The 27,345-nt window shown below is 57.3% G+C and overlaps 2 protein-coding genes across 29 annotated transcripts in view; one reads left to right on the forward strand and one right to left on the reverse strand.

Moving 5' to 3' along the window:
- KCNAB2 (potassium voltage-gated channel subfamily A regulatory beta subunit 2) overlaps positions 1-21,689 on the reverse strand; it is a 108,340-nt gene extending 86,651 nt beyond the window's left edge. For 2 of the 4 annotated variants that reach the window (XM_055262383.2, XM_055262381.2), the window contains exon 1: positions 21,359-21,689. The gene's annotated coding sequence lies outside the window, so the exon portion shown is untranslated. The remainder of the gene's footprint in view (positions 1-21,358) is intronic. The other 2 variants (XM_055262379.2, XM_055262375.2) reach the window with 1 other exon arrangement.
- The window catches only part of NPHP4 (nephrocystin 4), a 135,908-nt gene continuing 129,294 nt past the window's right edge, over positions 20,732-27,345 (forward strand). For 8 of the 25 annotated variants that reach the window (XR_010118963.1, XR_010118965.1, XR_010118964.1 and 5 more), the window contains exon 1: positions 21,772-21,903. The gene's annotated coding sequence lies outside the window, so the exon portion shown is untranslated. Of the gene's footprint in view, positions 20,788-21,702; positions 21,904-21,986; positions 22,242-22,745; positions 22,891-23,177; positions 23,312-27,345 lie in introns of those variants that run through there. The other 17 variants (XM_063631901.1, XM_063631908.1, XM_063631907.1 and 14 more) reach the window with 14 other exon arrangements.

The following is a 27,345-nucleotide window of genomic DNA, read 5'->3' on the forward strand; positions in this document are numbered from 1 at the left end:
GGCCCAAGCCACAGCCCTGCCCTTCTGTGGGGACACTCTGAGTCTGGAAGGGGGAACTCCTTCAGGTCAAAGAGGAAACTTTCTGGTCAAGTGGTTCCCATGCTGCCTGCTAGCCTAGCCTCTGACCTCACTGCCTGGCGAGGGTGACAGGGGAGGAGGAGAGGATGCCAGAGGCCTTCGGGTGCCCTGTGTGTCCCCCTCTGTGCTACCTTCCCTGCTGGTAATTGTGACTTCTCATCAGATCGCAGGCATCAGGTTAATCTCTGGAGTAAACACCATCAAGGCATCCTCGCAGCCCTCTCTGTGGTGCTACTTGCCGGCAGAGAGCCGAAGACAGCTGGCCGAGCCACGCAGGCTGCTGTCTCTAATGCCACACTATTTTTGGTGACTCTTTTGCCTCATTTATTTTTGATTTGAGTTGCTCATACAGACTGTGTGTTCTTTCTCCCTCCTGCACTGAAATGAAATAAGTGTAGTATTTTTAAACCTCACTTGTATTACTTCATGATTAGCACAGATAAGCAGTGTCCAACGTGGTGCTGCATGGCCTCTGGCTTCAGCCCCGAGCCTCACGTGAAACTGGCCTGCTCCTGGATGTGGGCCTCATTCTTCCGGACACCAAGCCCTACGCTGAAGCCAGACATTGGACAGTGGGGGTCCAGGGACATCCAGGAAGTGCCCTCTGAGTACAGTGGGTGCAGGATAAGGACACCCATCTGAGCAGCAGCCCTGAGCTGTATTAATGTGTGGGCAGTGATGTCAGAGCTGCTGGCGACCCAGGGCAGTCTGAATGAGGCCTCGGGATAAGGGCTTTCCCATGCGTTCATTCAGCGTAATTTTTGCTCCATAATCCTATGAGGTTAGTGCGATTTTTTAGGCACAAATGACAGCTGAGAAAACTGAGGCTCGGAGAGGTAAAGCTGGCCTGCCTTGGTTACCTGGTGAGTGGCAGTTCTGGGAGTCCACCCTCTAAAGCACAGTCTTGTCCTGTGGCCAGCAGAGAAGTCCAGAGACAAACACTGGAACAGCCAAAGGCCTCCTCGTAGGGTGAGCTGAGTGGTGCTTCTCAAGATCACTGAGAACCAACTGCTGCGGGGGCCTGGGCAGCAGCAGGGGGTGTCACAGGAGTCTCTGGGACAATGCAGGTGTGAGCTGGGGCCACCTGGGCAAGGGCGGGGAGACAGATGTGACCAGTGGCTGGCAATCCAAGAGGCTGAGACCGCAGGGTCTGCGGGCGGATGCGGGGTGTAGGGGGAAGACAGGGATGCAGGTGGCTCCTGGGTTTCCGGAGGTGAGTGGTCAGTTTCTGAAACGGGGGAGTTGCGGGTGCCATGGTGTGGGGGAGCCCTGGAGCCAGCGGCGGCGGCTGCATCTGGCCTCAGATGCTGGTCGGGCATCTGTGTGGGGAGGCTGGTGCTGTCCTCTGACAGGGCTCCTCCCCAGCCCTGGATTGGGTGGTTGCTTCTTTCGTGCCCAGGGCCTTTGCAGACTCAGGTCCCTCTACTTGGGATGCTGTTCCTTGGGGTTCCTGCTCAAATGTCATCTCTTCGGAGAGGCTGCTCCAGAGAGCTCTGAGCGCCACAAGTGTGTCTTCTGCCAAGCGCCCACCCCAGCCTGTGTGACTGTTCACCTGACTGGCCCCAGCTGGACACTGAGGGCAGGGGGTGAGTCTGTCTCGTTTCCTGCTGAATCTCTCATGCCTGGAACAGGAACTGACACCTCATTGGTGCCCAGCACGCTTTTGATGAATGCACGAAGGTGTACCTGCCCGCTCTGAACAAGCAGCTTTCTGCTTATAGATAACACAGACACCAGCATGAGGCTGAAGCCAAGCAGAGCGGTGGGAAGTGGAGCGATGGGAGGTCATGTTCCGCTGCTCCTCCTAGGGTGACAGAGGGTGTCCTGCAGCCGCAGCAGTCTCCTCCAAGGGGATCCACAGTGGGACAGGGCAGCCTGCACAGGGCCGGGCTTATAACCCTGACCCGGAGGATGCCCGGCTCACAGAGCGTGCGTGCAGAGCCAGGCATCTCATGGGCATGTGTGCATGGGTGAGCGCCTGCACAGGAACACACACACGGCTCACCACCACCACTGCTGTCACCTCCACCTCTACCATGATCTCTGCCCCTCCATCTCAATCCTGTCTACCTTTACCACCATCACCTCCTCCTCCCCTATCACCTCCACTATAACCTCTGCCCCCTCCACCTTCATCACCTCCACCACCTCCATCTCCACCTCCACCCACCAACTCCGCCTTCATCACCTCCACCTCCGCCTTCATGACTTCCACCTTCATCACCTCCACCGCCACTTCCACCCACCACCTCCACCTCCTCCACCTTCATCACCTCCACCCACCACCTCCACCTTCATCACCTCCACCTCCACCACCTTCACCGTCATCACCTCCACCCTCATCACCTCCACCTCCACCTTCATCACCTCCACCCATCATCTCTACCTTCATCATCTCCGTCTTCATCACCTCCACCTCCACCTCCATCACCTCCACTTCTACCACCACCATGGCCTCTGCCCCCTCTGCCTTCATCACCTCCACCTCCACCATCCTCGGCCAGCTCATTTTCCTCTGAGCACTACTGCTTTCAGCTTCTCTGGGAATCTTCCCCTAGCAACCCTCTGGGGCAATTCTGCTCCTCTCCAAGCTGCAGTTCTCACTACCACAGACAAGGGCCCCACAGGTGTGCCTTCAGCCCACCCCCCTGCCCTGGGCTCCGGGTGTTGGCTCCGTCCACATGGATATCCCTGGAACACTCCCTCTCTCGCCCACCTCCACCACTTGCCTTGAAAGCTCCTGCCTGGACCATGGTTGTCCACCTGCCACCAGAGCCTTGTTTCTATTTCTCAACAGCAGATCTTTTCATGCCATGCTTTTCTCAAAAGCCCTTTGTGGAGGCCCAGGGCTGTCAGCATGACCTCCAAGTGCCTCAGCTCGGCATCCAGAGCCATTCACAGCCTCTCTTGTCTACCTTTCCATCCCACGATTCCCTCTCTGCCCCTGCACATCTGCCTGCCTCTCCTCCTGCACACCTGGCCCTGGGCACACGTGCCTGCCTCGCTTCCCACACACCTGGCCCTGGGCACACGTGCCTGCCTCGCTTCCCGCACACCTGGCCCTGGGCACACGTGCCTGCCTCTCTCCCGCACACCTGGCCCTGGGCACAGCTGCCTGCCTGTTTCCCTCATGCTCCTGTGCATGTGGCAGCTCCTGTCCTCACTCCTGCTGCTCCCTCAGAGCAATGCTGCATCTCCCCATCTGCTGGGGACTTCGCCTGCCTCAGGGGCCAATGTGTGGCTGAGTCCCAGGTCTGAACGGGTCACCCACAGTATTTGCAGTGGTCGTCCTGGTGGTGGGCAACAGCAGGTAGAGTTGCACTTTCCACTTCTACCACCTCTATCATCTGTGTCTTCTAAATGACGCGGCTAAAGTCACACAATTCTTTTTTTTTTTTTGAGACGGAGTCTTGCTCTGTCACTCAGGCTGGAGTGCATTAGCGCAATCTCGGCTCACTGCAAGCTCCGCCTCCCAGGTTCACGCCATTCTCCTGCCTCAGCCTCCCGAGTAGCTGGGACTACAGGCGTGTGCCACCATGCCCGGCTAATTTTTTGTATTTTTTAGTAGAGACGGGGTTTCACCATGTTAGCCAGGATGGTCTCGATCTCCTGACCTCGTGATCCGCCCACCTCGGCCTCCCAAAGTGCTGGGATTACAGGCGTGAGCCACCACGCCCAGCAAGTCACACAATTCTAAGGAGCAAAGAACTGGGGCAGGCCGCTCACCTTCAGAGCCAGGACTCTCCATGCACCTCCTGCCACTCGGTCGCCACTTCCGTGATGATTTCTGGGGAAGAGCACCCTCATGGCTTTCTAGTTTAAATCTTCAACACTCGAGGGCCAGCCCAGCTCCTGGGCACCTATCTTCCCAGGAAAGCCCCTCCCTGCCCATCCAGCCTGCCCATCAGCTGAGGGGAAGATGGAGTGGCCCGCCCTACCCTGGGCTTTCCCATCTCCTGTGTTCACCTGAACAGGGATGAGGAGGGACTCCTTAGCCCTTGACAACATGGAGGGCCGTGAACTAAAGGAACTGGGGGTGACTGGAGCAGGGAGGGGCCGGGGGCACTCTCTTCAATCCCCAGACACAGCTGAGGCTCATCCAGGGATGTTCAGAGCATGGCCTGTGCTGTGCATCCCTGGCCACACTTGAGACAGGCCTTGAAGTTAATATCGATCCACCTATTTTTCCAGTTTTTTAGGGCCGGAGGTCTTGCTATGTTGCCCAGGTAGAACTTGAACTCTAGGGTTCAAGAGATCCTCCTGCCTCAGCCTCGAAAGCAGATGGGACTACAGATGTGAGCCACCATGCCTGCCTCCAGTTACCTTTTATTGATGACAAGTAATGCTGGTTCTTTATTGCAAGGACATCAAGTTTCAGTTTAAAATAAGCTTATTTAAGAAATAAGTTTAACTAAAAAGAAAATGCAAGCTAAGAAATGGCACATACGACTGGATGCGGTGGCTCACACCTGTAATCCCAGCACTTTGGGAGGCTGAGGCGGGTGGATCATTTGAGGCCAGGAGTTTGAGACCAGCCTGGCCAACATGGTGAAACCCCTTCTCTACTAAAAATACAAAAATTAGCTGAGTGTGGTGATACGTGCCTGTAATCCCAGCTACACCAGAGGCCGAGGCAGGAGAATCGCCTGAGCCTGGGAGTTGGAGGTTGCAGTGAGATGAGATTGCACCACTGCACTCTAGCCTGGGTGGCAGAGTGAGACCCTGTCAAAAAAAAAAAAAAAAAAAAGAAAAGAAAAGAAATAGCACAGATGACCCAAATCATGAGATGAAAAGCCAATGACTAAAGTGTGGGAAACACCTGCTAAAGACATAGAGAGACAGAGAGGGAACACCAGGGGCCAGAGAGCACTCTGACAGAAACCACAGGGCTCACAGGGCCCCACTGCCTCATCCCCCAACTCCTTGAAGGTGTGTTGGCTTCACAGTGGAACCACGGCGCGGAAAGTGAATTCCAGATCACGCTGCAGTTCTTTTTCCCTTAAAACTAATTTGACAACTTTTGTGAAGTGTGTCAGAGTTCCTCCCATTACAGAAAGTTGATCAAGAGAAGCCAGGGAGAGAACAGAACCAGGCTGGACAGTGTGTTCTAGGCCAGTCCTGGCAAGAGGCTTTGATGGGGTCTAGACAGGGGACACACATCTGAAGGTACGTGTGCAGGTGCATGCACACACATATGCACACACGTGCACACACATACGCACACATGCACACACAAACATGCACACGGACACCACTGGGCCCCCTCCACCCATTAGCTAGCCTGCTTATGGTCTGCTACCCGCTCATGTACCCAGTGAGCTGCTGGGGAAAGGCTGCACTCTGCACGGGTGGATGCCCCCCACCATGCCAGGCGGGCCTTCTGCCACTCTGGAAAGCAGATACTCCAAGGGATAGGTGCAGAACAAGGCCCACCACCCCTACAGAGGGCAGGGTGGCCAGGGGGACTTGGAAAGCTGCATAGTGGTACTGGGTGACCCTGGCTCATGTCCCGAGATGAGAATGTCCAGTCAGGGCCCACTTCAAACAGAGGCTCAGAGTGTGGCCTGCAGCTCCTGGAGGAGAGGGGTTGGACTGTGGGGAGCCGTGCACCCAGGGGCACTTTTGCTTTGCTCTTTCCGGCCTGGATGTGCCCAATTTCCCTGCTTTACAGCTTTCACTGAGGCTGCTCCCAGAGGAACAGGCAGGGCTGCTCTGGGGCCTCACTCTGGGCCCAGGCCAGAGGCTTCGGACATCTCCCCACTCAGGCCCAAGGCCTGAGGTTCCCACGGAAACAAGTCCCCCAGGTGACCCCTCCCCATGTGGCGCATGGGGTCACAGCATGAGACCCCAGGGGCCTGGGACAGAGCTCTGGGGTGGGGTTCGGGGGCCTCACTCCCTCGGCCACTTCCCTGATCACAGCTTTGTTTTCATCATCTGCTGCAGTTCTGTTGATACCAGGAGTGTTTCTCAGCCCATGTTGGTGTCCTGAGTGATCCTTTTTTTTTTTTTGAGACAGTCTCGCTCCGTCTCCAGGCTGGAGTGCAGCGGTGTGATCTCGGCTGATTGCAACTTCCACCACATCCCCCAGGTTCAAGCAATTCTCCTGCCTCAGCCTCCCGAGTAGCTGGGATTACAGGCGCACGCCATCATGCCTGGGTAATTTTTGTATTTTTAGTAGAGATGGGGTTTCACCATGTTGGCCAGGCTGGTCTTGAACTCCTGACCTCAGGTGATCAGACTGCCTCGGCCTCCCAAAGTGCTGGGATTACAGGCACACACCATCATGCCTGGGCAATTTTTGTATTTTTAGTAGAGAGGGGGTTTCACCATGTTGGCCGGGCTAGTCTTGAACTCCTGACCTCAGGTGATCCGCCTGCCTCGGCCTCCCAAAGTGCTGGGATTACAGGCATGAGCCACCGTGCCTGGCTCTGAGTGATTATTAAAGAGGATGAACAGAGGAACAAGGGAAGCCTGTCCTGGGTGCTGGCTGCTCTTGGGGCAGGCAAGCCACTGTCAGGGTGATGGGGGGGCGGGTCCTTTCTGCCATGGGGGACCCAGCGCAGCGGAACTGGACTTGGCTCACCATCTGCCTCGTGAAATCCAAGCCCTGCCATTCGCAACATAGAGACAACAATCTGTGGGTCTTAATGGCCCAGCTCCAGGATCGCCTCCCCATTGGTGCAGGTGAGGGGATGCCTGATGAGGTAGTGCTCCTGGCCCCCACACTCATCAGCTCCCTCAGGGGGAGCCATGTCAAACTAGGCAGCTCCAGGCAGCATCTGCAGGTCACATTGAACTGAGGGGAGCCAGACCCTGCCACTGCCCCTGCCTCAGCGTCTCCAGCCCATCTCAGGGCTGTGGCTGCAGCTGCCTCTACCTGGCTGCAGTGTCAGGGAGAGAAGGAGCCTTTGCATCTGGTGGGCTCATCAGTGAGGGCCAAGGGAGGGGGCGGGTGCAGGGACGGGAAGGGAGGTTCCAGGTTCTCCTGACCATCCCCTCCCTTGGGGGTAAGGGCAACAGTGACGCACAGCTTCTCCCACTCCTTTCCGAGCATCCACAGTAAAAGGAGATAAAGGAAATGCTGAGTCTCCTCTCGGAGCCAGATTGAAATTTTAAGTGAGCCAAGGTAGGAAAATAACACAGGGGGATGGGGCCACAACAAGAACTACTTCCTGATGATGACTGCGTTTCAAAGCCTGACTCAGCATGGCAGGGGGCGCAGGGGAGGCGCAGCTCCCCATGGATGGAGCGGCTCTGGCTCTGGCTCCAGCTCCAAGCTGCTGCCTCGGCTTCCTGGGCAGAGGGGGTGGGTTTTAACTTCTTAAATCCCAGGATGGGAGAAGGAAGAAGAGGCCAGTGTCCTGGTGTATCCCAGATGGGCAATTTCAGAGAGATCGTTGCTTTACATGGGGTGGCCACGCTGGCAATTAAGTGGTCTCTTGGACACTTGGCCCTGTCCCCAGGTGTGGCTGGGGTCCCCACCTCTCTGGAGCCTGGCACAAACTCACACCCAGGAGCTGAGCCCCACCGTGCAGTGACTGGGCAGAGAGGCCCGGGCAGTAACTATGAGTGGTGGCGCTCTCAGCTCGTCTGGCTGATGTGAGTCTCTACCGCAGCCTCGGAGAGGTCGGTCCGTCCACCGCAGGGACAGCGAGTGCTGATTCCCGGCCAGCCCTGAGCAGGGACACTCTGGACACTGAGTCCAGCCAGGGCCCGCTGCTGGGCCTAAGCACAGTGCCCAGCACAGAATAAGGCGAACTGTTTACTGTCCATCCCCAGAGCCCAGTGCTCATCTTACACAGGCTGCTGTCTGATCCCTCGACAACAGCTCTTATCGTTGTATTTTAGGTGGGTTTCAACCACGGCCCTTGGAAGAAGTTGTGGGGAAAGACTCTGATTCCATTTGCACAGGGGAACTCGGAGCCCAGAGGAGGGATGTGGCCAGGTAGCGCTTCTGACAGAGCGCTGAGGGGTGAGGGTGGAGTAGGGGAATGAGGGAGCTGAGCTGAGGTGTGAGGGTGGAGGCAGGGACATGGGAGCTGAGCTGAGGGGTGAGGGTGGAGCCGGGGATGTGGGAGCTGAGCTGAGGGGTGGGGGTGGAGTGGGGGATGTGGGATCTGAGCTGAGGGGTGAGGGTGGAGGCAGAGATGTGGGATCTGAGCTGAGGGGTGGGGGTGGAGTGGGGGATGTGGGAGCTGAGCTGAGGGGTGGGGGTGGAGTGGGGGATGTGGGATCTGAGCTGAGGGGTGAGGGTGGAGTGGGGGGATGTGGGAGCTGAGCTGAGGGGTGGGGGTGGAGTGGGGGGATGTGGGAGCTGAGCTGAGGAGTGAGGGTGAAGTGGGGGATGTGGGAGCTGAGCTGAGGAGTGAGGGTGAAGTGGGGGAATGTGGGAGCTGAGCTGAAGGGTGAGGGTAGAGTGGGGGGACGTGGAAGCTGAGTTAGGCGGTGAGGGTAGAGTGAGGGGACGTGGGAGCTGAGCTGAGGGGTGGGAGTAGGAATGGGGGACGTGGGAGCTGAGCTGAAGGGTGGGGGTGGAGGCAGAGATGTGGGATCTGAGCTGAGGGGTGGGGGTGGAGTGGGGGGATGTGGGATCTGAGCTGAGGGGTGAGGGTGGAATGGATCAGAACATCAGAACAGAGCCCCAGGGTGCCAGCCCTGGGACCTCCCTCCAGTCACAGCACCCATGCTCCCTGCCAGGGGAAACTCCGGCCGGCATCCTGGGCAGGGAGACCCCCACCTGCCCCAGTGGGAGGCTGTGCCCTGTCTCCCCGCGTGGGGGCCATGCATCCTCACAGTGACCGCTGGGAAAAGACAGACCTGGGCTTCCGTGCCTCCCCAGGCCACTAAGCCCATCTCTCTGAGCCAGGAGGGTGCCCTGCCTTCCAAGTATAAATACACCAGCAGGAGGGGAGAGAGGGGACCCAGGTTGGATCCCTCTCCTACTCATGGTGGGTAGGGGGGACGCTCAGTCGGCTCCAGGTCCACAGGCTGCCTTCCTACCAGGTGGGCTCCAAGGCCCTCAGCTCGGCTGCCACGCCCCCACCTCCACCCTCACCCCTCAGCTCAGCTCCCACATCCCCGTATTCCTCCCCCCACCCCTCAGCTCAGCTCCCACGTCCCCCACTCCACCCCCTACCCCTCAGCTCAGCTCCTACATCCCTCTACTCCACCCTCACCCCTCAGCCAGCAACACTTGTATGCAGTCCCTACAGAGGGAAAGAACTGTCTGATGAGGAGGAAGCCGCCAGACTCTGGAGGGAGATGGGGCTGGAGGTGGGACTTGGGGGTAGAAACCTATTGTGTGGGGTGAACTGTGTTCCCTGAAAGATCCACCCAAGTCCTAATCCCTGGTACCTGTCGATGTGGAATTATTTGGCAAAAGGGTTTTTGCAGATGTAATTAAGGTGGGAATCCTGTGATGAGGCCATCCTGGATTAGGATGGGCCCTAAATCCAATGACAACAAGTGTCCATATAAAAAGAGGAGACAGACACAGAAAAGTCCACGTGGCGATGGGGGCAGAATCTCGGGGGTGTGTCTACAAGCCAAGGAATGCTACCACTACGGGCAGCCACCAGGAGCCAGGAGCGAGGCCTGGAACACACGCTGCCTCGGTCTCCAGAGCGAACCAACCCTGCCCACACCTTGCCTTCTGGCTTCCTGATTCATGAGAGAATAAATAATGCTGTTTCAAGCCACCTTGCTTGTGGCACTAGGAAACTAATACACCCCCCAGGCTTAAAAACCCTCTAACGAAGCTGGGTGCAGCAATGCACATCTGCAGTCTCAGCTACTTGGGAGGCCAAGGCGGGAGGATCACTTGAGCCCAGGAGTTTCAGACCAGACTTGGTAACACAGCAAGATCCTGTCTCTTAAAAAAAAAAAACAACCCTCTAACCAGAGCAGGTTCTATGAGAAGCAGACAAACAACCTTCTTTTGTGGGAAGTGACCTCTTTACTAGGGGTCTGGACCCCGGCGGGCCCCAGCCCTGCTTCTGCTCCAACCTTGAGGCTGAAATGTCTGCAGCCCTCTTTGTATTTGCGTTGTGATCCAGGCACTGGGGGCTCCTCCCTGCTCTCCAGGGGATTGTAAGAATAAATAACAAATGGCTTCAAAGAGGATTGCCGTCCCATGACCACGTGACGGGGCATGAAAGATTAATATCTTGCCAGGCAGCGCTGCAGCAGCAATTTGAAAGGCAGCTTTACTCCACCACATCCATTAAAGGCCCTGCTGAATAAAAAGAGATGCAGAAGAAACCACTGCAAGCTGGGGCCAGCCATGCCTCTGCAATCACATAACCAGCAGACAAAAACATTTTTAAATGAAAATACTCATTGCTGGCGAGGCTGCGGTGAAACTATGACGAGGAGACGTGGCTGGTTCTGGGGCATGAGCTATACTACAACCTTTTTTGGAAAGAAATTGGGTAGTAGAAGTCCAGAGCTTGGGGTCCAGGAATCCTACCTCTGTGACTTTATCCTAATAGTTCAAGAGAGGAAATAAAGCGAGATGCACACAAATGCTTCCCACATCCTGATTCGGAAGAGTTAAGAGCTGCCGGATCTCCCAGGAAATAATGTTTAAGTGAATTATAGACAAACGGGAGGGTATGATGCGGCCACTCAGTGAGCGCTCCCGGCTGGGGAAGGGTTCGCGCTGAGAGTGGAGAAGGTGGACGGTGCCCGCGTGTCTGCAGGAGCTGAAGGCACCCGAGCGAGCGAGTGGGGAGGAACCCCTGCTCCACACCACATGGACCCTGCCTCTGACCCCATGACCCTGCTCTGGTGGGGAAGGTCTGTGTGTGGGAAGCAGGGAAAGCAAGTTCCAGGGGTGGGATGGGGAATCCCGCAGGACGCTCCGGCCACCCGGGCTTGTAGCACAGGCTCTGGAGCCCCTGGGGCCAGGCTGCTGGGGCTGTGGGCTGGCCTCGCCCCCATGTGGTTTCCCTTTACCTGGTGTCCTGGGGACTGTGGCTCAGGAGCAAGGCCGAGGGTGAGCACCCACCCTGTGAACAGATCGCCTGGGGCGCAGGCTCAGGCGTCTGCTGTGGTCATGTTCTAGCTCTGTCCTCCGGTAGCTGTGTGACCTGAAACAAGGTCTAGGACCTGTTCTCACCCGGGACACAGAGATGGGAGGAGCTGAGGACTAAGAGCAAACATGCAGAGGGGACGAAGCAGGGGGCCAGAGCCAGAGCAAATCTGCAACACAGGGCAGCTGCCAACTCAAAGGACAACAGTGACGGCAGAGTCCTTGACACTGCTGTCAGCATCGTCCAGAGTAAGGTGAAGTGCCTGCCTCCTCTTCCTGCAGGGGGGCAGCCGCTTTCGGCTGTCCAGCCCCCACCCAGTACCCCCTAGTCCTGGCAGGGCTGTAGCCCTTCAGCTCCCCTGGAAATCCACTCGAGGGACCTTGGCCTTCTCTGCCTGCCACCTGGGAACACCTGATGGGGAGGTGCTGGGATGGTTTCTGCAGTTCAAAGGATTTACCTCCACATAATTAAGTGCCTCGTTTGTAAAAACACAAGCTGTGTCCTCATCGGCGGTGTGGGCATCATGTATGGCTCAGGGACTGGGACAGAGCCCTCAGTACAGATGACAGGCATCAGGGAGTCTGTGGCCATCAGCCACTGATGCCAGCTCAGGCCACAGCTGCCGCGGCAGGCACCTGGCTTTGTCTCATCCTCAGCTGCAGGAGGTGCATCCCCGCCTCTTGCCAGCTCTGGCTGAGTGCCAGGCCCCAGAGGCCACGGCTGTCTCTGGCCTCCCCTGGGCACGGCCTGTTGTTTGGGGTGTTCAGAGCAGGATTGTATCTGGTGGGGAAGACCCCTTGGGGAGGATCCCTTGGTGTCACAGTTGGCCTCCATTGGGCCAGGAGCCCTCTGGTCCTCCCTGGTTCTGAAGGCTTCTCCCTGCCTGCCATTGCCAGGGGAGATGAAATCAGGGAGCCAGTGCTGGGGACAATGTTTGCTGGCCTGTAGGAAGCTTAGGCTTGGTTCCAAGGCCTCATGACATGGCCGGGGCATTACCAGTCAGGCTGAGCTGGGGGACAGAGGTGATGGGGACAGCAGGCATGTTCTGTCCTCACGAGGCCCACAGTCTAGGCAGGGACAGATGTCAGCAGTCATGACCACTGCAGGGCGTGCTTGGAGAGACTACAGGACATCGAGGGGGCTCAGTCAGAGAGCTGCACCGTGATCCTGGCTCTGTCAAGGATGAGTCCTCTGGCCTCAGTTTCCCTGTCTATAAAATGAGGAGTCTGGGCTGCACAGTGTCAAAGATTCAGAGAACCTAAAGGGGCTTTCTGAGGCCGCTGGCTCCAGGAGCCCAGGACCCAGTCCCACAACCACGTGAGCAACACTGCCCCACACTGGCTTATTTCTCTGTGTGTTCCAGGCTGCGTTAGAGACCAGGGATTCCGCCACCCTGGGGACAGGTGTTATCCTGTCCCCTCCAGAGCCTGGGGGGAAGGGTCCCCTGACCCGAGGCACCTCCTCTCCCGCTGCTCACACAGACAGCTCCTCAGAGACCCACCCCCATGGGTGTATCACGGGGCCCAGCCAGGCCCTCAGCACCCATACAGCCCAGCAGGTGGCTAGGCCACTCCAACAACTGGTGATCATGATTACCAGGTTGCCGGAGGGTTGGGGAGACCCTCTCCTAGGCATCCCTCCCAGTGGCACCCCCAGAGGCTTAGCCAGAACCTTCAGGCTCTGGGTGAGGCAGAGAATGAGGGCTGGTGGCACAGGCTCTGTGTGTGTGTGTGTGTGTGTGTTGGGAGTGTGTGTGTGTGTGTGTGTGTGGCGATCACAGGCAGCTGGAGCAGCTCAGGGCTCCAAGGGCACCAAGGGCTCAGGGTAGGGCCTGGGGCCTCCAGGTCGCAGAGGGACCCTGGTCAGCTTCCCTCCACCCAGGCCAGATGAATGGCCCAGCTCAGCAGCACAGAGGAAGCAGGAGGCCTCTGTGAAAGATGTTCCGGACTCCAAGGTCCCTCCTTACCTGCCCTTAACCCTCTTCCTGCAGTGCCCTGACACCCCATGCTGTCTCTGCGCCTTTGGACCCCACTCTCCCTGCCTGTGAGGCCACAGCTATCCAGTGCTTCCCCCTTTCCTGACGATGTGAGATGGACGCTGTCAATGCTTTGGTGTGATGCTTTGGTGGTGGCCTGAGTGACGCCTTGGTGCCCTGGACCATACACCTCCTCCCGCTCTGATGTTAGCCCTGAGGGCAGCGACCTTGTCCTGGCTCCCGATTCGTGAGTTAATGAGGAGCAAGTGACATTCCCCAGGCCCTGGCCTCACTGTAGCACTGCCCAGGAGAGGGCTGTCCGCGCTGGCGTCACCAGGACCCCCAGGTGCTACTTCAGATTCCAACGGCCTACAGGCTTCATCTAAACAGGCCCCTTTCTCCCAGGGATATTACTGTTTTTTTTTTTTTTTTCTTTTCTGGAAAGCCCCCATTCAGGGTCTGTTGATAACTGTCACTCACAGCAGCAGAGCGGTGGGGGGTGGGGTTCACTCCTCACAGGAGCGGGCTCGCCTGCCCCAGTGGCCTCCCCAGACCCATCTTTTGGGATGGAGAGAGAGCATGGCAGCTCCCTGGAGCCTCTGAAGTGCCCCAGCACAGGGTGGCTGATGTCCCCTGGACACCCCCACTGCCTTTTAAGCAGGAAGGACGTAAATAAGGAGGCGTCCACTACTCCTTCAAGGAGCAAAGCACCCTGTGTCCCTGCGGAACGGGGAGGTTTTGAGTTGGGATTTGCAATTCCTGTTTTGGGCATCCTGTTTCCTTTGTAGGAGCAAAGGGACAACATGGCTCCGGGCCTCCTGTCTGTGACACCTGAATACCTCCTGGTCTGGGTGACTAAAAATACCTGCTACTCATTGCCATGGAAAGGCAATACCCTCTAGGGGGTGCAGGGGGCTGGCTAAGCAGAGGCGGGAGGCGCTGCAGGGTCTATCTAGACAGACAGGGCGCAGGTAGGGCGCGGAGAGGGCCCAGATGGAGCACAGACAGGGTGCAGGCAGGGTGTGGATGGGGCACAGATGGGGCACAGACAAGGTGCAGATGGGGCACGGATGGCACAGACAGGGTGCAGGGACGGCGCAGACGGCAGAGCAAGATATGGATGGGGTGCAGGCAGGGTGCGGATGGGGCGCACACGGGGCACAGACAGGGCGCAGGCAGGATGCGGACGGGGCACAGACAGGGCACAGATGGCACAGACAGGGTGCGGAGAGGGTGTAGACAGTGCAGGCAGGGTGCGGATGGGGCGCGCACAGGGCACAGACAGGGTGCAGACATGGTGCAGATGGGGCACAATCAGGGCACAGGCAGGTGACAGACTGTATGGTCAGGCACAGGGTGGCGAGGACTGGCTCCTGTACTGACCCCTGGCCTCCTCTGCCATGGGCAAGTGCTTGGGCCATCAGTACCCCTGAACCAAACCACATTCCAAGAGGTCTGGACACTAACAAGGCGCCCTGCCACGCATGGGAGGATGAAAGCACAATCTCAGATTCGAAGCTCACAGAAGTGCAGCAGGTCATTCCAGTAGAACGTAGGCTTCACATGTTCCCAAGAATTACAGAAACCCCCACAAAGTCCTTCTCGCCGGAGCTTTCAACCATCACAAGCAGCTTCCTCGTGTGCTTCCTTAAGAAGTAGAGGCGGGCAGGCTCAACGACAGACTAAAACGGCTAGGGAGTGTTTCTCAAAGCATGTTCTTGGAACCCCTGATCTGAGTCACCAGGGACTGGTGGCCAAGGAGCTTGCTAAGCTGCACCAGGACCCCGAGGGCTGGGCAGGCGCCACGCCCTACAAGCCTGCTGGGCACACCGATATCTCAGGACCGTCGGCCCACCCAGGCCCCAAGACTCCACAATTCTTACACAGAACGTAAAGCACTACGCAGCCAACCTATGCAGGGCCACCAACAAGGCTAAGCCCCAGCCTGCAGTTCATGGGTGTCCCCAGAAATGCCCCCCATTAAGGCAGGAAATGGAAGAATGCGCTGTTGAAACCGTCTCTAAAGGGGCGGACGCAAGAGGGTGCTGCTGGCAGTTGTGGTTAAGCAGCCAAGCGGCTTCGTCTACGCCCGCCAGCCCCAGAGCCACCCTGTGACCTCACCTTCCTTTTCCTCCTTTCACGGTCAAATCTCTCCAGAGCCATTGGCGGCAAAGTCCAAAGGTTACCAGGGTGGACTTTGGCTTGGGGTCCTGGGTCCTGCGCCTAGTAGTTTAGGGAAGCTACTTTGACTTTCAGTGTTTCTGCCTCAGTCAGAGGGGGATAAGATGGTTGGCGAGTGCTTGGAAGCTGGTGGTGCTGAATCTGGGGTCCTGCGCCCCCTCGCCGCTCCTGGGAGCCCAGCTCTGCTTCCCCTCTCAACAGAGGCTGCCTCCTTGGCAGCAGCCAGCCCACCAGATGCAGCGGATACCTGCCTCATCCTCTATTTTCCTCTCCTCCCTGGGCTCTGGAAGAATCCAGGGTTCCCTACTGTCTGTCTTGACCTTCATCTTCCCTCTCAAACCTGTACCCTTGGCCACCCTTGGCACTACCCCCAGGTGACACTGTCAGGGCTGTGACCAGTGGGTAGGTGGCAGTCACCTCCAGGTCCCACCTCTCCTGTGAACCCCAGCCCTACCTTCTCAATGCCAGTGGGCACTGCTGTCCAAGACACAGACCTCGAAACCCAAGGTCAACCGAGCCCAGTCCTCCCCATCCAGAGGCCCCGATTCCGGCTCTGCCTCTTTCAGTCTGTGCAGCCCAGGTGGACCCAGCCGGAAAAGCTTGGGGGGCTCCAGGGCTCTCCTCTTCCCTCCCTCCCCATCACTGTCCAGCCCATGGTGGCCTTGATGACCTCCCCCTAGTCATCCTATTCACCCATATTCATGCCCTAGCCTGTGACTGCACTGGGCCTCTGGCCATTATCCAGCCTGCCTGGTCCTCCCTCTGTGACCTTGCCCATGCAGAGCCCTTTCCCAGACTGTCTTTTCCTAGCTCTGCCTATCACAACTTGCTTGTCTTTCAAGGTCCAGGTCAAATGTCCCCACTGCCCCCATGTCTCCTTCCCTATCAGCAGGGTTTTCTCTGACCATTCCGGGCATGTGGTCACTGCATCCCTTTCCTGGCTCTCAGCCCTAGAGGAGGGACGTGGGTCTTGCTCATTCTTGCTCCTTCAAATGTCTGCTGCTAAGACCTTTGCCCTTCACTGGTATGTATAGGTTTTAAGCAATGTTTTAAATTTAAATTTGTTTTCTGATGAATAGATTGAGCTGAGTCTCCTTGCCCATGCATTCTAGTTATTCCTTACCCTCCTGTATCTAGGAGGGGTGGCAAGAATATCACTTTCAGAGAGCCCCTGCCACGGCTGACTGTTTGGGATCACAGGGCTCCGAGGCAGAATTCTAGAGTCTTCTGTCCTAGGCTGCATTGACAGCCTGTGGATACCATGGCCTGAGACTGCAATGAAAGATCATGAAGCTGCCAGGGGGTGGAAAATGAAAGCACATCCATGATGAAGGAGGGAGAGCATGGTCAGAACATGGCTCTGCAACCCCCTCAGTGCCCAGGGGCTGCTGGAATCAGACAGACAGGTGGGCAGGTGTGCAGTAGGGGTCTGGCAGGCTTGTGGGCCCTCCACGAGGCCCAAGGTCAGGGAGAATAGGGCAAAGAGTGTCCCTCCCTCAGAGGGAGGCTGTTCCCTGCAGACCAGGGCAACGGGCTCTCCCCTCCTGCCCTCTCTTCCCCTTCCTTCCTACTCCACCGTGAAATCACTCAGCCGGGCCCTCCAGCTGAGAGACTGCCGAGAGGTCTCAGGAAACCACGCAGAAGGAAAGCCAGGTTCCTCTGCTCTGCTTTTCCTGGGGGCTCGGTTGGGCTGCCCAGGAACCACCTGAGCTCCAGGCAGGATGGTGGCTGGGGCTCCGCATCCGACTGGAAGAGGGGGAACTGACAGTTACCCAGCACCCACTATGTGCCAGGGAAGTCCCAGCCTCCTACAACTGAGGCACCAGTTCACCCATTCAGACAGAGGGAAACACGAATGATCTGTGTGGCTTAGCAGGCTAGACAGCCAGAGACTCAGAGAGCTAAGTCTCCGGCAGGGAAAGAGCCCAGGCTGGTGACGCAGGACCCCTGTGGACCAGACCTCAGGGGTCTACAGGACCCAGGAAGTCGCTCCAGAAAACTGGCCCACGTGGAACGGGTTGAATCTGGTGCGGGATCTGAGAAGAAACCTGTGCCCGGCTCCCAGCCATGGAGTCGGATGATGGATCTCGGCCGCTCGGCAGTCAGGGCTCAAGACCACAGCCAGGAAAGCCTTCTCACTGGGTCCAGGTACAGGACAGCCAGGAAGGTGGTCCCCACCATTTCTCCACTTTTCCCAATCCTGTTTTATCTACAACCAGCATGGCATCAAAGCAGTTAGCTCTGTGGGTACCTGTGTGCTGGAGAAATGGAGGGCGCTGCCTGCAAGGAAACAGGTGCCAGGGAAGCTGGCAGGGTGGGCATGGGGCTGCTCTGTCACTGAAGACACACAGAACCCGGGTCTCTGGGGCTAACCACGTGGTCACTGCGCAGAGCAGGGAGTAGCCTCCTTAGACGCTGGCCAGCAGGGGTCTGAGTGGAAACCTGGGTGTGGCAGTGGCAGGGCACCCTCAGGCAGGGAGGGGCCTGAGCCCAGGGCTCATCCCATGGTGGGTGTGCAGGAAGATGGAGGCTGGCCTTCATCTGGGCTCCCCAGGATGTGGCGAAGGACAAGAGGGCCCAGCATCTGCTCAGGCCCATGAGGCAGGGAGACTCACGCATCTGCCAAGCCCAGGTAGGCAGGAAAGCCTCGAGCCACTGGGCAGTGACAGGATGAAGCCCAGGTGTCCCACCCCACCTCCCCCAGTGTGCTGTCTCCTGGGGAACAAGGGCCCTGTTCCCTTTGCCTCCTCGGGACTGGCTGAGCAGAGATGGTGCATCCCTTAACCGACTCACCCCAAAGATGGGCCAGGAGGGGCCTGAACATGGCGGGTCGCCTGTCACCAAGGAAAGAGCAGTGTGGGGCTTCCCATGCCACGACAAAGGAGCACTTCCATATCCCCCAGGGTCTGGGCCTGGGTCTCCCGGGACTCTTGGGAGACTCACCCCTGCAGAGGTGAGGATTTCAGGCATTCGATGGAGCTCAGGTGATGGCGGAGGGGGCACCTGCCACAGAGTTCTGGCAGGGCAGGAACAGAATCAAGGTTTCCTCGCTAGCTGAGAGGCCAGGATCAGTTTCACTGCTGCTCTGTGCCTCAGTTTCCCTATCCAGCCTCCCTCGCAGGGTTATTTACAAGTGCCCGAGGCGAACTGAGGTCATGAGTGTAGTTCCAGTGTGGGGAGGGTCCCTCCTCCCCTTCATCCCACCGTGGACCTGGTGTCCTCACTCTTCTCTAACTATGGGGCCATCTCTTTGAAGGCCACGAACAACAGTACCCTTGCACCAGGGCCTGCATGCCAGGCAGGACTGAGTCGCTGAGAAATCTCCATGGTAGTGGCACCTCCTGCTCCCAACAGCCCCTCCAGTGACTTGGACACACCCAAGGGCACTGGCTGCGTCCATGAATGTCAGCAACACCTCCAAGTGGCCTTCCAAAGGGACAGCCGGTCATGTCCTTGGGGTGCTGGCTTCCCCCAGCTTGGACAACCAAGGTATGAACTGGGCTCAAATAAGTAGGAAGTAGGGGGTCCAACCCAGCTCCGTCACTGCCTCTGTTGACCCTGGAGAAGCCTGTCCTCCCGTTTAGTCATCTGAGAGCAAAGATGACTGGCTGCTGGGTGCCAAGACCCAAGTCCTCCTGGTGGTGGGAGGGGGACTGGCGGGAACATGGGGTCTATGGCCCTAGACACCTCTGGCATCAATCCTTCTCGAATTGCCGCCCCCAGCTGCCCACTGTCCTGCCTCTTTATTCAGGGACGCCAGGAAAACATTCACTCTGGGACCTCTGGCGACGTGAATATCACTGAGAATTTAGCTGAGGACCAAACACATGCCACTCCTGGCTACAGTCCCTGGAAACAGAAGCACGGTCCCCTGGTTCTCGAGAGGGAGCAGGCTCTCCTTTCACGCAGACAATGTGTTCCCAGTTACCACGGTAGAGCACCAACACACAGGAAGGTCTAGGGGAGGCCCCTCCCTCCAAGCCCAGGCCGGAAACTGCCAAATCAAAACTATGTGGCACTCGCTTCCTCCTGAACCATTTGGGTCTTAGAAGATGACTGAAAAATGAAAGCAAGCAAGCCTTCTCTAGCTGGCCAGCCCATGGCACCCTTGGCCTTTCCAGCTCCCTAGCGCCATGGTCCATGTCCCATCTCCTGGGTGCAATGGCTTCTGTGCACACTGCTTCCCATCCAGGCTCCAAATCCAGACCCAAGACGGTTCTGAACCAAGAAACACACGAAAAGTGTTTCACACTTTTTCACGACATCCCCCAACTCCAGTGCTTGGCTCAGTCCCCAGGTGTTGATTAGCACCTACAAAGCATTTGCTGACTGGCGCAGGGAAAAAAAAATGGCCCTGGGTGTTAACAGGGAAGCCCCTACCATGCTGCTCTCGAGGGATGTGCTGCGGACCGAACACTGTCAGTGCCACTGAGGCCGAGTGTGGCCGTGGAGAGCTGTCCCCAGAGAGCATGACAGGACCTGGAGGACCAAGTGCACTCTTAGGGCCCCACACTGCGAAAGCACAGGGCCAGGAGCTGCACAGGGCTCTGCAGCAGACACAGCCGCCAGGCGAGAATCAGGTGGGCAGATGTGACTTTCCACACGTAGGTCCCCAAACCCTGCAACCTGCAACGCGGGGCCTGAATGCGGCTTCCTTAGCAGAGCAGGAGCTTACTCTTGGCACTGGGGGAAAGGGGAGGGGTGAGGCTGGCGTTTTTGAGGGGGAGGAGAAGTTGCAGAGAAAGAAAAAATCCTGAAACGACAGACAGTGGGACAGCTGTGGCCTGAACTTGGTGTTCTTGCTCCTCGGATGTGGATGTATTAATTTCCATAAATGCTAATAGCCCATTTCCCCAAGAGCTATTACTTATGTCATCTCCCCTTGGACACAGTTCAACACAGGGCAGACAAATGAAAGGGAGGAAAAGGCAACCCCCATTGGCGGTCCCCAGCTCCTCAGCCCCCTCCCAACCAGGCAGCTCAGGTCTGGTTCCTAAGGTAGCCATGCTAACCGCAGGGTCAAGACCCCTGCCTTCAGCTCCGTAGCCAGGTCCCTATCACGACAGGAAGCAAGAAAGTTACCAACCCCAAAAATGCTGAATCACAAAGTGAGACTGAGCAGGAAAGTGGGGGTGGGGAGGGAAGGAGACGGTGGCCAGGGAGGAAGGGTGCTAAGGGGCTTCCCACCCGGAGCACCCCGGGGTGCTGTGGGCAAAGCACAGCCCCTGTAGGAGCCCCCAGGACAAATGCTAGGAGGAGGGACGCCAGGATGCGGCTGGTTGGCGGGGTGGGAAGGTGGGCAGGTGTGCTACTGCCGCAGGACGAGGAGCAGCAGTGGGGTCTTTGCATCCTGGGAGCAGCAGCCGGTAGGGAGGTGCGGAAGTGCTTTGTGCCAAGGCCTGGCAGGAGGGAGAAGCTTAAGATAGGAGTAGGGGCTCAGGGTCAGAGGTGGCGGTGTGTGTGGTGTAAACAGCCCGAGGAACTGGTGCAGGAAGCAGGGTCACAGTCTTGGGGAGCAGGGTAAGGTGGTGAGAGCGTGCCCGCGGGGAGAGGTCGGAGGGGCTTGGGGCAGAATGGGAGGGTGGGGAAAGGGACCGGAGCGACACAGGGACAGGCAGCGAGAACGATGGATGAGCCTTGAGAAGCGACCAGGAGGAGAGATGGGGAGGACCGGGAACAGCACAGCGTCCCGGTGGGGCTGCGCAGAGGCCGGGAGAGGGGATGAGAGGAGGATGGAGGAAAGGGGAGGGCGAGGCTGCGAGGACCGGAGCGGGCAGAGATGGGGAAGAGGTGCACCGGGAAGAGGGACGGCGGCAGGGGCAGGGGTCAGGGATGCCAGCTGAAGGTTCGGGCGGGAGGACAGGGAAAGAAAGATAGAAAGGGATGGGGGAAGGGAGACGATGGAGAAGGAGGTGAGGAGGCTGGAGAGGAGGTGAGACAGCGGCGGAGGCAGGGACGCAGGGCCGGGGAAGAGGAGATGGAGACGGGACCGCGGCGCCTGCCGCAGCGCGGGCCTCGCGGATACCCGCCGCCGCCGTCCCGGCGCAGCTCGGTGGAAAGCGCGCCCCGCCGGGGTCTCCCCGGTACTCACCTGGGGGCTCCAGCTCCGGATCCTGTGCCCCGCGCCGGATCTTCCTTCCCGCCCTACCCTTGCGACTTTAGCGCCCCCGAATCCCGCTAGCTCCTGCGGGTTCCGCCAGCAGCATCTTCACCTCGTGGGACGCCCGGGGCCACGCCTCTTCCAGCTTCTGACTGGCTATTGTTCACGCCAGTCACATTACCATTGGTTGAGGGGTCGTCGGACATGCAAAGCAGGATGGGCCCGCCGCCGCACCGATTGGCTGGCGCTCGCGAAGCGTAGCCCTCGACTTGGGCTCTGATTGGCTCCGCAGCCCTGACGGCGAAAGTGACGCGAGGCGGGTTCTTGGACTCAGTGTGTGGCGCGGCGCGCCGCCTTCCTAGGCTCCTCCCGCGGGTGGCAGCGGACGGGGTGCGCCCCTCGGCCAGTCCTCGGTCCTCAGGCCTGTGGCTCCGTTGAGCACCGGCTGCCGGGCCTCTGGGTCCGTCGAGTGGGGACTTCCTGAAAAGCGTGGGCTCCGTGGCCTCCGGCGCGGCTGCGGCGGGTCGGTGTCCTAGGTAACGCGGCCCGCGGCGGGCGGAACCATGTGGGCCGGCGCCGCGGGGGAGGTTGTACGCGGCCTCGAGGCGCAGGGGGCCGCAGTGTTGGCCGGAGCCTCGGAGTTCGGGGTAGGGTGGTCCACGCCGTCCCTGCGTGGGGGCCTGGTGCCTGGGGTGCGGCGGTGGCGCGCGGCGGGGGCTGTCCCCACGTCCGCCGCAGGCGTCCCCCCTCGTCGGGACACTTGGTGCGGCCGGGGCCGCTGGGTGCCGTTTGGCTACGTGGGTTCCCCTTCTGCGCTTGCCCTTTGCCGCCTGCCCCCTGGCCTCTCTGCAGCCCCTCGGCTGAAGGGAACGCGGTACGGATGTCCTGGGCCTTGGCTCCCCGCGCCCTAGTGCGCGCGCATCCTTCCCGGGCCGGAGTCCGCGGACCCCGCCTGGCCGCGCCCCCCTGCCCGCCCCCCGCGCCTCAAGCTCCGGCTGTCCGTTCCCCGCTGTGGCTCTGCGGCCTTGGGGCGTGCCTGCGAGGCTCTGTTCCCGGGGCCGTCCCGGCCTTCTGCGCCCCTTTCCTGCCCTGGGACCTCCCAGCCGACCCGGCCCGGAAATGCGCCACCCGCTCCCGCGTGCCCTTCCCCACTCGTGCAGGCTGCTCCCGCCCGCCCCCGGGCTTGCAGGCCCCCCCGCTGCCCGAGATTCCTCGTGTCTGACTTCTTAGGAGACCGCTGCTTTCTGCCTCCGTGTGTCGCGATGTGTGGCTTTGGTGGACGTCTGTGAAGGAAATCCAGCCTCTCGCGTGTGCAGTTGGCAAAAGGAGGAGTATTTCTGATGTTGGTGGGCCCCGCCTCCCGGTCCTAACCCAGAGCCCCGTTCGTTGCACCTCCTCTGTGCAGTTTCCGAAGGTCACATTTGTGTCTTTTTTTGTGTGCTAATTTGTGCCCTGTTTCTTTACATTCTGTGGGGGTAGCGAGCTTGTCTGCTGTGTTCAAGACCGTTTCTCCCGGGCGCAGGGTAGGTGCTGGAAGAATGCTCGTGAATGAGGGAATTCCAGGCAGTGCTTAATCAGACCTCTGCTTCCGCAAAAGCTCCCCAAGGCATCTGGGTCTCAGGCATTACACATTTTCCATTCTGGGAAGGAGGCTTTCGGGACCCTGACAGCGTCTCCCACCCCCTGCGTCTTCCTTTCCCTGGGAACCGCTGTCTGTAGGACTTCAGCCCTGCTGACCTCTGCACCCTCCCGGGGGGCCTGTTGCTGCTTACAGTCACTTTCTTGTCTTTCTCCCCCACTGGCTTTCTAGGTGCTTGAAGACAGCACATTTGACAGTCTTCTTATGCACTGGAACACAAATGCTTGGGAAATAGTTGCTGAATAAATCAGCAGAAGCAGAGATCTCGGAGATTTCACAGCCCTCATTTTGGAGGTTGGAAACAGGTGGGGAGGCTGCGAGTTAAAGAGGAGAGAGCATTAGCCCTGGGTTCCTTTGGTGCTCTTACTCTTTCCCTCTGGGCCTCTCTTCTCCCTTGGCCTCTCCTGGCCTCCTTGATTGAGGTAGTGGAAGGTAGTTATAATAGCTTACAGTATTATATCTATAATACTATTATAATAGCTAGTTATAATAGCTAGCTGTGTGACCTTGGATTGGCTGTTTATCCTCTCTGAGTCTCAGTGTTCTCATCTGTAAGATGGCAATAATGATGATTCTTATTTTGCAAAGTTGTTGGAATAGTAACCATAGAATGTGAGTTCCTATCTTGCATCAGGGGCTCATTAAAAGCGGGTATATTTTCTTCTTTTTTTTTTTTTTCCTGGAGAGCCCACTGTACCCTTTTCTTGGGTTCAAGACCTGGAGCCCTCTCGATTTTCTCTTCTATTGTTGATTTGGCCCCAAAGGCCCCTCTGCACTTCCTCCAGGGCATTTGTATTTCATCCGTAAAAGACTTTTGCTGAGGACCCAGCCTGATGTCTTGGAGCTCACAGTCTTGCAGGACTACAGCATAGCCCTGGTGAAGTGTGGTGGCTCTTCTGTCACCTGCCCTGTGTGGGAGCAGCCAGAGGTGGGGGTGGGGCTCTCGCTCTGAGGAGGGAGCATTTGGTTTGACTCCTAGAGGCCAGAGCAGAGGTGGAAAGGAGCAAAGAGCAGGTGGAAGGGCACCTGGAGAGGTTTGTGAGGTGCTGGGATGGCAGTGAGAGCCGCTGCGGGTGCTTGGGCTCCCACCTGCAGAGTCTCAGGTGTCACCTCGGCCTCCGTGGCCCCTCAGACTATGACTGCCCTGCCTCCATATCCCGAGCCTCAGGACTTCCGTGTGAGTGGCAGGTGCTTTCGGAATGGATGCCCTTCTGCCTAGTGTCTGCCCTGCTAGTACAGCAGGGGGCCGGCATGCTTCATGCTCCCTGTGAGGGTGGACTGGCGTGTGCACGTCCTTCAGCAGCGTCCTTGGGCCAAGTGTGGCACTGAGTCCTGCAGACAGCCAGGGAGAGGGCAGGAGGCACCGGGTCAGAAATCTGGGGCAGGTGTTAGCATGGGCATCTGCGTCAGGAGAGACTTCCTCTCTAAAATCCCCACCCAGGGCCATCACAGCCTGCATTGTGTATGAATACACCTCTGAATGTTATAAAACATCAGTGGGAAAGAAAAGCTTGAGGGTAGCTTTGCTAAAGCTTCAGTTTGATTCTGTGACCATTTACTGAGTTGTGATGGTACCAAGGACACAGGAGGAATGAGACTTCTTTCTTCAAGGACTTGGCCAGTGAGCAGTTCAACACAAGACAGGTGACAAATGCTGTGACCAAGGGAAGCACAGGGGCCATGTGAGCCTGGGGCCTGGACCCTGGGAGCACCTAGGAAGCCCTCCTGGAGGAGGTGGCCCTTGAGCTGGTATTGGTCAGGTGTCTTCTGCTTATAAGTCGTGGGCAGCTGTATGATTTCCTGTGGCTCCTGTAAGATAGTCCCACAGACTTGGTTGCTTAAAAGTAGCACAAATTTATTCTTTTCCAGTTAGGGAGGTCAGAAGTAAAAAGTCGGCTCTCCCTGTGGTGGCTCCTGGGGCTCTGGGCTGGCATGGTGTGGGCAGTTGTGGGCATTGGAGGAGAGACAGCCTGGGCTCAAGTCTCCCGGGGAAGACTGATGGCTCAGTGTGGGCCATGTGTTCCTCCTTGAACCAATCACTGCAGGCCTCTGGCTGGAATTGGGGAGCAGCTCTCCCCACACATGGAATTGGGTCAGGGTCCTCCACAAAAGAAGGGAAGTTGAACGACAAAAATAGCCCACAGAGAACAAAAAGGAACAAACCAGCGTGTGTGCCTGCTGGATTCACACAGGACCAGACTGAGTCTGGTCCTCTGAGGAATACCTGGCCCACATGCAGCATCTGGGTGCACTGTGGGTGGAGGCGGGACCCTGGGCCAAGGATGCAGCATCTGGGTGCACTGTGGGTGGAGGCGGGACCCTGGGCCGAGGATGCAGCATCTGGGTGCACTGTGGGTGGAGGCGGGACCCTGGGCCAAGGATGCAGCATCTGGGTGCACTGTGGGTGGAGGCAGGACCCTGGGCCAAGGATGCAGCATCTGGGTGCACTGTGGGTGAAGGCGGGACCCTGGGCCAAGGATGCAGCATCTGGGTGCACTGGGTGGAGGCGGGACCCTGGGCAAAGGCCCCTCTCAGGCTGCCTGGTCATGTCCTCTCGGTTCCCACACATGCCGGGAGCATGCAGGGGGTGAACCATTAGCACAACCCTTCTTAAACTTTTTGGTCTCAGATCCCTTTACCCTTTAAAAGATTATTGAGGACCCCAAAGAACTTTTGTTTATGTGAGTTATATCTACCAATGTTTACTGCCATAGAAATTAAAATTGAGAAGTGTTAAACATATTAATTTATTTAAAAATAACAAGGCTGTGACATGTTAACATAAAAACATTTTTTACAAAAACCAATTATATTATCCAAAACAAAAAGAAAAATTAGAAGAGTGGGATTCTTTTGCATTCTTGCAATTATCTTTACAGTCTCCTTAAGAGAGGACAGCTGAAGGCTCCTCTTTGCTTCTGTATTCAGTCTGTTGCCTTGTGTTGCCTTGGTTGAAGTATGTGAAGGAAATCCATCCCGATTTAGTTAGGGAGGAGTCGCTTGGGTCGTTGTGGATATTCTTTGCTGCTGCATTGAAACCCCACGAGTAGAAGTTTCTTAAGGATTTGTTCTAAAGCAGAGTCTCCACCATATGAATGAACTCTTCGTGCTCTGACATTAAAGTCCTTTGGTCTGTCTTGCACTTTGGGTGGATGTTTTATTCTTGCAGGATTTTGTACCATTACGCATTGTTCAGAAAATATTGGTTCACGGAGTCGTGCAGACCTTCCAACTATTGACACATTTAATGGTGTAACCTTAGAAGATCACGTTATATCACTGCCCCTCTCATCAGGAAAGTCTTGAAGAAGTGTGAAGCTAGTAGGCTCATGGTAGAGGATACAAATGTTCTTAATTCTAATTTTTGCTTGGAAACTCCATTTGTGTTACAGTTGTTTTCCTGGAAGTGACATGCTCACTTTGTTCACGTTTAAGAAGATGTTTGCCAAGTACCCATGTTTGTCTCTCAGTCATTCTTCTTAGTGAAAATGGTGTTGAATAAAAAAAGCGGTGCGTTCAGCATGCAGCCCAGTCACAGCAAGGCTTCCCTGGGGATGACTGTTGCCTTTCAGTTTGCAGCAGAAATGCTTGTTGTGTATTTTCCATTTTGTCTCACAAAATTAAGAACGTGTGTACTCAAAGGTCAAGATGTAATAAGATTAACAGTTTTTCCGGCGTCACCAAGGACGTTCTTACTTGAAGCTGCCTGTTCTTTTCTGTGAGAGGTTGGGAGGACCTCACTCAACCCAACCAGCCTTGGGTTGAGTGAGGCCCCAGTGGCTTTACCTGCTGCTGCCTCTGCCCCACCACGCCACGTGGTGAAAGAGATAGCACCTGGGTGTCATGAAAATAGTTTCGACCTTGTAGAGCCCCTGACGATCCTGTTGAACCTTGGGCTTGGGGAATGTACTTAGAGAGCTACTGTCTTAGAAGGCCATACCCACTGCTTTTTCTCCTTACTTGCCATTTTAGTTTACGGAATTCAACCTCTTCTTGAGGTTCAGATCTTTGGATTCTGTGTCGGCTAGAGAAGATGTAGATCCTGGTCTGGCTGGACAGGATCAGATAACACTCAAAACGGGCCAAGACCCACCAAGAAGCTGGTAACACCTGAAACCTGTCCCCAAATGGCTTTAGCAACAAGAGACTTTGTCCATGTAGCTGAAGTGTTGTGCGGTGACCGGCCCAGGGCTCTAATAATGACATGGTGACCCAGTGGCCCTCGCTCCTACCTTTTCCTCTCTGCTTGTTTTTATATGTGTCCTAAGGTGGCCCCGGGCAGTTTCAGGCTGACCACCTCTTGGCCCAAGGGCTGTATTTCCTCTCTCATGCTCCCTGG

This window comes from Symphalangus syndactylus, chromosome 22 (assembly GCF_028878055.3).
Source record: "Symphalangus syndactylus isolate Jambi chromosome 22, NHGRI_mSymSyn1-v2.1_pri, whole genome shotgun sequence".
Lineage (NCBI taxonomy): Eukaryota > Metazoa > Chordata > Mammalia > Primates > Hylobatidae > Symphalangus > Symphalangus syndactylus.